The sequence below is a fragment of the Mesocricetus auratus genome, unplaced genomic scaffold, assembly GCF_017639785.1.
Source record: "Mesocricetus auratus isolate SY011 unplaced genomic scaffold, BCM_Maur_2.0 Super-Scaffold_100026, whole genome shotgun sequence".
NCBI lineage: Eukaryota > Metazoa > Chordata > Mammalia > Rodentia > Cricetidae > Mesocricetus > Mesocricetus auratus.
In genome coordinates, this window is record NW_024429207.1 from 27,864,254 (window position 1) to 27,877,073 (window position 12,820).

Below are 12,820 nucleotides of genomic sequence, written 5' to 3' on the forward strand. Positions count from 1 at the left end.
TCTCAGCTGGGGATTGCTAGGTGTGTGGAGTCTGGAGTCTGCCCCACACCTGCTGGAGTAGATTCTGAATCTTTCCACACATTTCCTTGAGAATATTTAAGCAAAACAAAACAAACAAAAATATCCCTCTGGCCTCAAACTCAATGTGCGCTTGAGTCTCCTGAAGAGTTTTTTAAGGACTGATAATGCTGGAGTTGTTTGTCATTCAGTGGTAGAGCTCTTTGCATAGCATCCCCAAGGTTCTAGGTTTCTTCTGGCATTGAAGACTAAAAGTTGAAAATGCCTATTATCTGCCCTGGGGGACTACGGCTGTACTGTATGAGATGCGGCCTGAATAAGATCTTTACATTGCAGTGTGAGACATATGAAACCCTCATCTACACCTGACCCTTCTTTCTCTACTGAGCACATTGATCCCCCAAATCTACAAAAATGCTGGGCGGGCAAGCTTGCTATTAACACTAGCCATATTGGTGAGCTCTGGATTTAAATGAGAGTCTCTGTCTCAATGAATAAGGTGGGAAGATGGAGGATGGTTCCCACGTAAAACTCCAGCCTCCATACGCCCCACATGCCACACACACACACACACACACACACACACACACACACACAGGAAAAGTAGAACAGAAAGAACATAACATTAACACTAACGGTGATTCTACATGGAAAGCAGAGGAAGCCCTGAGTAGATTAAGTCTTGAGTGACATGGTATTGCCATATCAAGGACTCTAATACTTTAGCCCCATGGGAGTGGCAAAGCCTTTCTCGGGGTCAAAGTGTGAATGTTGACAGTGTTTACAAAATATATCCATGGTCAGTACCCTGAGATACGACAGCTAGAGATTGCTCCTCTATAGAGCTTGCCCTACCAAGATTAGAGAAACCTGCCACCTTGATCCGACTGTATCATAAATGCTGCCTTCTTGAGTCAGCGGTGTGCAATAATGCACCTCCCTGTTCAACTGTATGAAATAAACACACTGAGCATCCAAGGTACTGTGGTTTCTCCATCAGAGTTCAGACCTCCTGATCCCAGCTTTTCCGTGTGCTCATGTGTCTCTTTTCATTCCCCCCAGGGCCAGTGGGGTCAGCTCCTGGAGCCATGCACGGTATGGCTCCAGGAAGGAGAGGAGACACCTTTCATCTGTCTCAGAACCATCAATTGAGTTTTCCTTTGGAACTTCTGGGGAAAACTGAGGAGCGAAATGCAACCGGTGTCTTGACATTTGCAGTCAGAGGAGTAGCATCATGTGGGAAGTGAGCACCAAATTTGGGGTCTGAACATGGATGTAGAACCTTCCATGAACACTGGCCTGGGAACTTTAAACCAGACTTTGATACCGTAATCCATTTCCTGATATCTAATTTCATTACAGGTCCTGGCTAACATTGTGGTTTCAATTAAAAAAAAAAAATGTCCCCCATAAGCTCTGGCACTTGGTGCCCAGGGGGTGGCGCTGTTTGGGGGAGTGGTGCAGCCTTGCTAGACGAAATACTCCACTAGGGGTGACTTTGAGAGTCCACAGCCCCGCCGCAGTTCATTCTCTCTGTCTCTGTGTCTCTGTCTCTCTCTGCTTCTCGTTTGTGGTTGCCGATGTCAGCTCCTGCTGCCATGCCTACCGCGGGCCGCCAAAGCTGCTGCTTGTTGCCACGCCTCGCCACCATTATGAACTTTCTCCTCTGGAACCATAGTTCCAGAGTTGCCTTAGTCACGGTGTCTTACCACAGCAACACAGAAGTAACTAATACAGCGAAGTTTTAACCAAAGCTGCAGGCATAATTAAACATACTCCAGAAGATGCAGTTAAAAGAGCTGCCTCAGGTCTCGGCCACCCTCCAACCTTCAGAGCCCTGGCCCCCGCTCACTGTTATCGCTATAGTCTAACAATAGACTAAGCAACTAACAAAACAGATTCACGCTTTCCCGTGTACTTTGATAATCATTCTCGATTGTTTGTCCCATTAATAGAAAGGACAAAACGACAAGAACTTTGAGAGCGGGAAAACTGGGGCTTAAACTATGCTAGGCCAGGCCAGGTTGCCAGAGTACTACAAATCTGGACACTCAGGTAAGACCCTCAATCTGTGTGTCTGCCCAGTTTAGGCTCCCAGAGGCATCCTTCCAGAGTCACACCTCGTCTCTGGCCGCCGAGCTCAAGGAGTCAGCAACAGTATCTCTACCAGTCCACGTGGTCCCTCCAACCAGGACCCTGCACCCCACGCTGTCCTGGGAAATTTCATAACTCCTGGAAACTGGAACATAGTCACTGTGTGACAAAAATAACCTGATTCCATTGCTGATATCCTTTCAGGTTCCAGCCTCATTCTTGGAAGGTCAGGGATTTAAATCTTTTCCATAGAAACACAGAATGCTAGAACAGGCAGAAATCTTTGAGATGACCTAATCCCAGTGGTTTCCAAGTGTGGCTTCCCATTAGAATGTGCTGGAAGGTTTGTTAAACATCGAAATGTCGGGAGCTTTCTGTGGGAAAACAGACTCCCACAGACCAATGAGACTTGGCCAGTATGTCACAGCCTGACAGTGCTTGCTACTGTTTGGATCTTGAACATTTCCCAAAAGTCTTGTCTCCAGCTTGCTGCTCTTGAAAGGAGGTAGGAACGTAAAGGATGGAGCGTCTTCAGGTCACTGGGGCATGTGCATAAAGAGGAGACTACGGTACTGGTCTCTTCCTCCCTTTTTTTTTTTTAAACTATTTTCAAGGCACAGTCTTTGTCTAACAGCTTTGGCTGGCTTCAAACTCATGGACACCCGCCTGCCTCTGCCTCCCGAGTGCTGGGATTAAAGGTGTGTGCACCACCACCACCCGGTTCTTCCTCCCTCTTTCATTCCTGGCCATGGGGAGAGCAGTTTCCTGTACTATGTACTCCCATCATGATGTGTTATCTCTCTGCAGACCCCAAGTCCTCAATGCCAACCTACCGTGACCTGTAACCTCTAAAACTGTCCAGAGCTTGGCTGTGATCTCTGCATCTGCTTCCATCAGTTACTGGATGAAGGCCTCTGATGACAATTAGGGTAGTCACCAATCTCATCACAGGAGAAGGCCAGTTCAGGGACCCTCTCCACTACTTCTAGAAGACTTAGCTGGGATCATCCTTATGGTACCAGGTTTCTCCCTCACCCCCAAATCTCCCCCCCCATTAAGATATTTCTTTTATTACTCTCCCCCTCCACCCCACCTCCAACTCAGCCATCCCAATACTTCATGTTCTCACCCCCCATACTCTCCCCCCGTACCCCAGGTTACCCAGGAGATCTCATCTATTTCACCTTCCCAGGGATATCCAAGCATCTCTCTTAGGATCCTCCTTGTCACCTGGCTTCTCTGGGGCTATGGATTGTAGCCTGGTTATCATTTGCTTTACATCTACTATCCAAGGATAAGTCTCTTTTTTTTAAGCTGGATATCAGGTTTCTGTGGGCAGATGACAGCGACTCACAGTTTTCTAAATAGTCCCACCTGATCTGGTCAGTCCTGAAAGGTCAATGAAGGCCTTCCCAGGGAAAGGGAGAACTCTGTGCTCTCTCAGCACAGCTTTTGTTGGGTTCCTAGGGTGCCTCAAAGTGCCACAAGCGGACCGAAACAAATGGTCTTCTTGTCTCACAGCTCTGTCAACTAAAAGGCCAAGACTAAGGTGATAGGCAGAAGGTTAGCTCTGGGACTGACCACCAAGCCCCCCACAGCCAGACAAAAGGAGCAGCATGTGGTGGTAGTCACTCCAGCTGAGCTGTAGATAGTGTTGTCGTCTACAAAGAAGTAAAGAAAACGATGGTGGTCAAGATACATAGATAGCAAGTGGTGATGGCAACCCCAGATCTCAGGGCCTGGAACAGGAAGTCAGAGACAGTGGCCAAGAGTGGGCAATGGCAGGCAGATGGGATTAAAACAGTTTCAAGACGTCCTCGGCTGGGGGGTACACACAAAAGTACTGTTACCCTTCCCCCAGTGAACTTTTCAACTTCACATTTACAGCTACTTGAGCTGAATTGTGGGTAAAATGGGGTTCTTCGAAGAAAAAAACCCTTTCCTTGAAAGTGCCCACCTTGGAGGTGGCACAAGGGAGGGGACAACAGAAAGAATAAAAATGTAACTTTATTCCTAAGATGAAGTCCCCCTACTTCTAGGCTCTTTTTTTTAATAGTGTATCCTCCTGTGCTTACTCTAACCAAACTCTTGACTACTTGCTCTATTGCCCTGTCAAGAATTGTACTAAGGTCAAGACCAGAGAAAACTGAAGCCACCATAACATAGGCACCTGCAAGCTTAGGTCCTCCTCGACTCTCTGCATTGTCTGTATGTCTCCACATGGTTGTGCATGTGAGCTTGCGTGCATGCGTGCTCGAGCTCTGGGACCTCATGTTGACTTAATTACCATTTGAAAGACTCCCATCACCAAAGTCAGTCACACCTTGAGGTAATAGTGACTTTAACAGCAGCCCTTAACATGCTCCCTTCTCCAAGCAAAGTAGTCAATACTCCATATAAAGTGAAATCAAGATGTACAGAAACAGAAACTAAACTATCAACTTCAACATTTGTCAGGCATTACAAATGTTGGATACAAAAAAAAAAAATGTTGGATACACAAAACCTGTAATCTCATCACTCAGCCTGGATGGGAGATGGATGGATGGATGGATGGATGGATGGATGGATGGATGGATGGATGGATGAAGAGAAAAAAAGAGGGAGGGAGAAAGGGAAGGAAAGGGGGAGAAGAGAAATAAAAAATGATTTCAAGGGTATTTTTAAAGCTAAGTACTTAAAATATTGTTCTCAAATTTATTATTGCAAAAGTTGTAATTCATAAATACTTGGGCTTTATTTTTAAAAGAAAGCTCAAACAATTTATAGAGCAATACATGAAAAAAATCAGGATAAAATACTGCCTTTTGGTGCAGTAGAGTTGAAACAACAATTCTCTGATGTTCCCCTGGACACAACATCCTTCTACCTTACTTGGGTCGTATGAAGGCAGGATGCTAGAGGTCAAAGGTTACATGGTCTGGAAATCATAGTAAGTTTATTAGCAAAATAAACTCAGAAATAATAATGTGAGTGAAGGCCAGAGTGTTTTCATTGTCTCAAATTCCTAGAAAAGCAATGAAATTGACAAGCCAAGCAGTCTTTGCGCCAACCAAAGAACATTTTCTTTTATCGGGGAGGGAGAGGTCTAAAGATGACTGCCAACACAAACTTCTGTTTTTCATCTTCTGAATAGTTTAGGACATCGTTGTTACCTCTGACCCAGGAACGAGTTTTTAAAAGTACTGGATTCTCTTCACACAAAATTAATAGTGGATTTTCAAATCCTTCCTAATTCCTTTCTTATCACCCTCAATCCACTCCCATCTGCCCATTGGTACAAACAATTGTTATCATGCTCTGTATGATGCTGGGGAAATCAGTTTAACTCACTGGGCCTCTTTTCAAAACTGAAAACAACAACAAAAAGACAGGGCCTCATATCCCAGGCTGGCTTTGAACTCCCTATGTAGTCGAAGATGACCTTGAACTTCTGATCCTCCTGCCTTCAGAGTATTGGGATTATAGGCCTGCGTCACAACACCAGATTTATGTCACAATGGGGATCAAACCCAAGCCTCATGCTTGCAGATAAAGAACTCTGACAACCAAGCAATCTCCCCGCAGCAGCCAGGGACCTTCATTTTCTGAGGTGTTAGAGTACCTAGTAGGCTCTAGAATCACTTGGCAATGACCGCTGTACCCACCCTTTTTAAGGAATAACATATGTGACCTTAAAGAAAACATATTTAAACTTCAGTTGCCTGACACATAAAAAAGAAGGAAGATGGGGAAGCCAGAAGGGAATGAGTCAGTTTTTCCTTATATAAGCATTGCTACTTCAGAAGGGGATAGGTAATCCACAGGGGACACATGAAGATGGGGTCCTCACACACAGACCTTCTGGAAAAAATTCAGGTTTACTTCTTTCTTCCAGTATGACCTTCATAATTAGCAACACAGTAACATCGCTGACCCTCAGGGTTGTTTTTTATCTGCAAAGAGAAGTTGGAAGAGATAGTGTCTGTTTTCTATGGGATTGCTTCAGCCAAGCAGCTGTACTGTTAATCGATAAGAAAGTGTTTCAAAGAAGTCCCATCCGATTTTAATTAGATTCCATTTTGGACATCTTTGTAAATGCTCTGATGATACATACTAAGAGATACTGAAAACACGTATATTGAAGCCATATGGTAACAGACACAGGACAGATGCACTGAAATAGAATTGAGCCAATAGCTGGTAGAAGTTTGAAATACTGAACAAGAAGTTAAAGGTTACTGGGAACCAGAAAAGGAAGAGTATTTTCACTGGAAATTAGTTGTTAGAGGAAAGATCATAACAGGAAACAGACATTCCAAACGTGGCCAAAATTTAAAAAGGAAATATGAAAATAGACACCAAGAGTGAAATAAAAGAAATGGTTGGGACTCAGCCACGGGGTATAGAGAGGGAAGAAGAAGGTAAAGCCTAGAGCACACGACAAGTCCCATCCATGCTTGGGTCCTTATTTTTCAGGACAGTGTTGAGCAGAAAGCACAGACTTATCATACATTAGTGGTGGACCTTTGATGAACCTGACACAATGTCACCCAAAGTCCATACTCTATCTACACTTAGGCTTATTGTTGCTTTTGTACATCCTTCTGGTTTCCAGAAGTATCTAATGGCATGAATCCACCATTGTGACATCCTACAGAGTAGTTCCACAAACCTAGAAGTCCTCTGCACCACTCATTATCCTCCCTCCCCCTAATCCTGTTGCTGTCTTTGTAGTTCTGCTTGTCCTGAATGTTGGAGTTGGGACCATTTGGTGTATGGCACCTTCAGATCAGCTTCTTTCACTTACTTGTATGTATTCAAGGTTCTTCTATATCTTTCCATGGCTTGAGAGTTCAATGCTTTTTTGTCATGAGACGTCCTCCATTGTCTATATATTTCAGTTGATTTATTCAACCAGCTACTAAAAGACATCTTGCTTGCTTTTGAGCTTTATCAATTGTAAAAAAGAATTTATTTGCACATCTTTGTGAGGACATAAAATTTCAATTGATTTGATTAAATACCAAAAAGCATGATTTCTAGGTCATATGATAAATGTTATATTTAGTTTTGTAAGGTAAAAAGGTATCTTTATCATTAGCCATTCTACTATCAATGAATAAGAGATTTCCTGTTGTTCTATGTCCTTGTGTTTGATGGTGACAGGGTTTGAGCCATTCTAGCAGATGTGCAGTGGCTTTAATATTCAGCCTCCTAATAAAATTATGATGCAGAACATTTTCATATGTTTATCTGTCATATATACTGTCATATATATCATATACACATATATTCATTCTTTGGCAAGGTGTTTGTTCAGATATTTTCCTTTCTTTAATTTCCTAGAATTTATTTTTGCTTTTTTATTTTAAATTTTCTGAGAATCTCATATGTGACTACTGTATTTACCTCTGTACCAAATCCATTTAGTGTTGTTAGCATGTGTATGCATTTAGGACTGACCACTTAAGATTGGATAACCTATCATGGAGTTTGTCCCTGGAGAAAATGGAATCTTCCTCTCTCAGTAGCCATTGATTGCCTGTAGCTCTTGATCTAGACATAGGAGCCTCATGGCATTTTCGCAGTCCATGTCATCATGTCAACTACTGTATTTGTCCTGCAGGTCTTGTTAAGGCAATCTTATTTTTGATATTTTATGGTTGCAACTTACCTGTCATGTCTAGAAGACATTATCTAGCAGATGTCTTGCTCATAAAATCTTCTCCCCTCTTCTAAGACGTTGCTGAGCCTTAGATGTAGGGGATGTACACATCAACTTGGCCTGGACACCCCACAACTATTTATTCTCTGCATCTTGCCAGTTGTGACTCTCTGTAACATCCTGTTTGCTGTAAAAATAAGCTTCTTTGATGAGAGGTGAGAACTATCCCTAGAAAAATATTTAGAGTACAATTAGAGATCTTAGTTTCGAAATGGCAGCAGTAGGTTATCCTCTAGAGTCTATGACCTCTACAGCCACAGGTAGTTGGCTAGTTTTACAATACCAGGCATGAACTTCTACAAATAAGTGGTCTTAAGTTCAGGCAGTTAGCTGTTGGGTACACTACAAGGTAAAAGTGCCACCATCGCACCATGGGGGGATATCCTCCCAGGCTAATCATTGTTGTAGTTCACAGGCTTTACTGCTGAGTTGGATCACTGACTGCTTTTTCCCTTGGTGGTTTGCATAGCACCTTCCAATACTATGAGAGCTTGTTCCCCAGGCAAGAGGTTTCCAGGTCAGTTCCAGATATGAATAGAGAAACATCAGAATTAAATGATATTCATCAAAAGGACCTGCCAAATAGTTATCGAATATTACATCAAAAAAGAAAGCATATACATTCCACTCAAAAGCCCATAGACATTTCTCTAAAATAGACCACATACTAGCATTCAAAACAAATCTTAACAAATTCAGAAAAACTGAAATAACGTCAGTGTTTATCCTATCTGGTAACAGTGGAATAGAGCTTAAAATCAACAGCAAAAGAATCTCTAGCAATTACACAAACTCATGATGATTAAACAGCACATTAACTGAATAGTGAGTGAGTCAAAGAAAAGAAAATCAAGAGAAAAAATTTTAAATGAAAATAAAAACACAACACACACAAAAAATGTTGAAAGCAGTTCTAAGAGGGGGAATTGAAACTTCAAGTGCCTACATTAACAAAATCAAAAAGAGCACAAAAAATGACTTATGATGAAACTCAAGAAAAACAAGGACAAACCAAACCTAAATCCAGTAGTTGAGAAGAAATAATGAAAATCAGAACATAAATTGATGAAAAGAAAACTAAGAAAACAATATATCTTAGAGTTTCTATTGCTGTGAAGAGGCACCATGACCACAGCAACTCTTATAAAGGAAAGCATTCGATTAGGGCTGGCTTACAGTGCAGAGGTTTAGTTCACTGTCATCATGGCAGGAATATGGCAGCACAGCAGGCAGACATGGTGCTGGAGAGGAAGCTGAGAGTTCTATATTCCAGATTGGCAGGCAGCAGGAAGAGAGCGCAACACTGGGCCTGACTTGAGCATCTGAAACAACAAAGCCCACACCCAGACACACAATGCCTCCAACAAAACCAAACCTAATCCAACAAGGTCATGCCTCCTAATAGTGCCACTCCCTGTGAGGCAATGACGTTCATTTTCCATTCAAATCACCACAGAATAAAAAGAACCAACAGCCATAAAAGCTAGTTCTTTGAAATGATAAACAAGATTGGCATAACCTTAGTAAAAGAAAGAGAAAACGCAAATTAACTGGGTCAAAGATAAATAGGGAAACATTACAACCTATACCAAAAACATTTAGGACATTACAAGGATCACTTTAAAACACCTATTCTCTAGGAGAAAAAATATGATCAAAATATACGTCTATAAAAAATGAATTTAAAAACCCATAATATTCTATTAAGTTAGAGTACCTAAATGACATGGATGAAATTTAGACTCATGGAACCACCGAAATTAAGTCAAGAAGAGACAACTTAAACAGACCCATAACAAATGAGATTGAAATAGTAATAAAATGCCTTGTAACTTTAAAAAAGCCCAGGTCCAGAGGTATTCACAGCAGAATTCCACCAGATGTTCAAGGAAGAACTACAACCAATTACTTCTTCAAGTATTCAAAAGACAAAAACCGAAGGAGCACTCCCAAATTCTATACAAAGCTCTAATACCCAAACTAGTTGGAGGTACATCAGGGAAAAAAATCTACAGATCAATGTCCCTGATGAACATAGATGCAAAAAATAAATCTCAATAAGATACTTGCAGACTGTAAAAGGAGACATATCAAAAATCATCAACCACACTCAATCTGGCTTTATCGATGGTTCAACACACGTACATCAATAAGCATAATCAATTGTTTAAGTGAGCTTAAAGATAGACACCACATGATCATCTCAATAGATGCAGAAAAGGCCTTTGACAAAATCCAACACCCTGTCATGATAAAAGTCCTAGAGAGAACAGGACTGGAAAGACTGTACCTCAGCATAATACAGGTTATATATGACAAACCCACGCCAACATCATTATCTAAGCAGAGAAAAACTTGGCACAATCCCATAAAATCAAAAGGAAAACATGGCTGTCCACTCTTCCTGCTCCTTTTCAGTAGTTCTTGAGTGTTTAGCTTGAGTAGTAAAACCAGAGAAGGAAGTTAATGGGATACAAACAGAAGAGAAGTCACATTATCCCTTTTTGCAATGATGATATTATACGTAAGAGATCCCAGAAATTCCATCAGAAAGCTTCTAAAAATAATCAGCACTTTCAGCAAAGTGTCAGACTACTAAATCCATTTTTCTTATTGTTTTACAAGATTGTCTTAGGGTTTCTATTGCTTCGACGAAACACCATGACCAAAGAGTAAGTTGGGGAGGAAAGAGTTTATTTGGCATATACTTCAGCATTGCTGTTCATTACTGAAGGAAGTCAGGACAGGAACTCAAACAGGGCAGGACCCTGGAGGCAGGAGCTGATGCAGAAGCCATGGAGGGGTGCTGCTTTCTGGCTTGCTTCCCCTTGCTTGCTCAACCCACCTTCTTATAGAATCCAGGACCAGCAAGCCCAGGGATGGCCCTCCCCGACTGATCACTAACTTACAGCTGGATCTCAAGGAGGTATTTCCTCAACTGAGGCGTCTTCCTCTGATGACTCTATAGCTCGTGTCAAGTTGACTCACAAAACCACCTAGTACAGAGATAACATCTTTGTCAGAAGTCTCTTTTACAAATATTTTCTCTTGGCCTGCAGTTTTCTTGCTCATGCTTTTAAAGTACACAATCTCTGGTTAGAATAAATAATGCTGATCTTAAAGCAGACAAAAATCATAAAGATATCCCTTTAAGGGAGTTTTGGGCAAGAAAGAGGGGAAGGTGGTGTAGTATGACAAATAAAAAATCCAGAGACAGATATTGGTATTCAAGCTTCAAGCTGAAGATAGAGAAACAAAGCATCCAAGCCAGTAGATCTAACCTCTACCCAGCTGAAATGGCAATCCCATCTCCATAAGTCCTCAGAGGCAAAAGCTCTCAGATCTTATTTCCTCCTCCTTATAGTTCTTTCTCCACCCAGCCATAAAACTCCTGTCTCCACCTCCCTAGTGCTAGGATTAAAGGCATGTGATCCCATGTGCTGGGATAAAAAGTGTGAGTTCTGTTACTCTTTTAGACTGATTCAATCTCATGTAGCCTTGGGTGGCCTTGAACTCAGAGAGATCCATCTGCCTTTGTCTCCTGAGTTCTGAGATTAAAGGTGTGTGCCATCACTACCTGACTTGGCTTTCTGAATCCTCGTGCAAGCTTTAATAAATCATAAATAATATATCACCACAAGGTGGTGCATTGTACCATCAGTCTATATGGTCATGTTCTGTTTAACTTACCCACAATGCAGATAAATGCATATAGTGATGTCTCAGGGGGGTGGCTGACAATGTCAATACCACTTGTTATGGCTTGTCACCGTTCTCTCTGTCCTCTTCACAGTTCATCTGAAACATCACCAAATTTGACTGGCACCTCTTCCAGGAAGACACACTTTTGTGCACTCCACTCTACTCATCAAAAGACTTTCTGTGGATTCTGACGCCTGAGCACTGGCCTTAGCCTACCTGGGGGCAAACGTTCTGAGGAGCAGGAGCTGCCAGCCTTGGTCGTTACTGTATCCTGAAGACTAGCACAGCGTCTGGCATGTGACCAACTCTCACCAAACATTAGCTGCGTCTATGTGGGAATCAAGTACTGGGAGGTGATACAGAGCCCATTATATTGTATTGCTAGGGCAGCACTTAGAAAGTACCACAAACTGAACAGCTTAAACCACGGAAACTGTGGTGTCATGGTTCTGGGGGCTGTGTCTAAATTCAAAGTCTCTAGAAAGGGCCTCTTTCCCACTGGGTATACTGAATAAAGCACCCACTGAAATTACCTTTTTTTTTTTTTTGAGACAGAGTCTTACTGTGTAGCCCTGGCTGGTCTGGATCTCACAGAAAACCACTGCTTCTGTCTCCCAAGTGGTAGAAATAGAAGTGTGCACCGTTACATCCAGCACTAACCCTACTTTAACTGATAACCCCTGTAAAGACCCCAACACAGAACCCAGAAAAGTGCTGCAATTGTGACTACTTTTTGTTTGTTTGTTTTGTTTTTCAAGACAGGGTTTTTCTGCGTAGCTCTGGCTATCCTGGAAGTTGCTCTGTAGACCAGGCTGGCCTCGAACACACAGAAATCTGTCTGCCTCTGCCTCCCAAGTGCTGGTATTAAAGGTGTGTGCCAACAGTGCCTGTCTTATATATTTTTATGCAAAGGAGAAAAATCACATTTAGACCAATGATGAATATGCTGCTTCAAGCAGGATCTAGAATGTTCAAGACTTAAAAGTGCCATGTCCTGCCGGGCAATGGTGGCGCACGCCTTTAATCCCAGCACTCGGGAGGCAGAGGCAGGCGGATCTCTGTGAGTTCGAGGCCGGGCTGGACCAACAGCCTCCAAAACAATACAGAGAAACCCTGTCTTGTAAAACCAAAAAAAAAAAAAAAGTTCCATGTCCTCCTCTAGACTTTGCATCTCAGGGAAACATCTACCTCCCATAAGCTCTCGGGAGGACTCTCAGTGGTCAGTTTTCATGTGGTTTAAAGAGTCTCTGAACCCTTGTCCTGGGACTGTCATGGCATCAGACAAGGCCAACATCAGGC

The 12,820-nt window shown here is 42.4% G+C and overlaps 1 long non-coding RNA gene across 1 annotated transcript; it reads left to right on the forward strand.

Moving 5' to 3' along the window:
- Nucleotides 1–1,752: 1,752 nt before the first annotated feature.
- LOC121134152 lies at nt 1,753–12,053 on the forward strand. The gene is made up of 2 exons (XR_005871186.1): nt 1,753–2,073; nt 11,613–12,053. It is a non-coding gene; the product is annotated as an uncharacterized LOC121134152 (long non-coding RNA).
- Nucleotides 12,054–12,820: the final 767 nt, after the last annotated feature.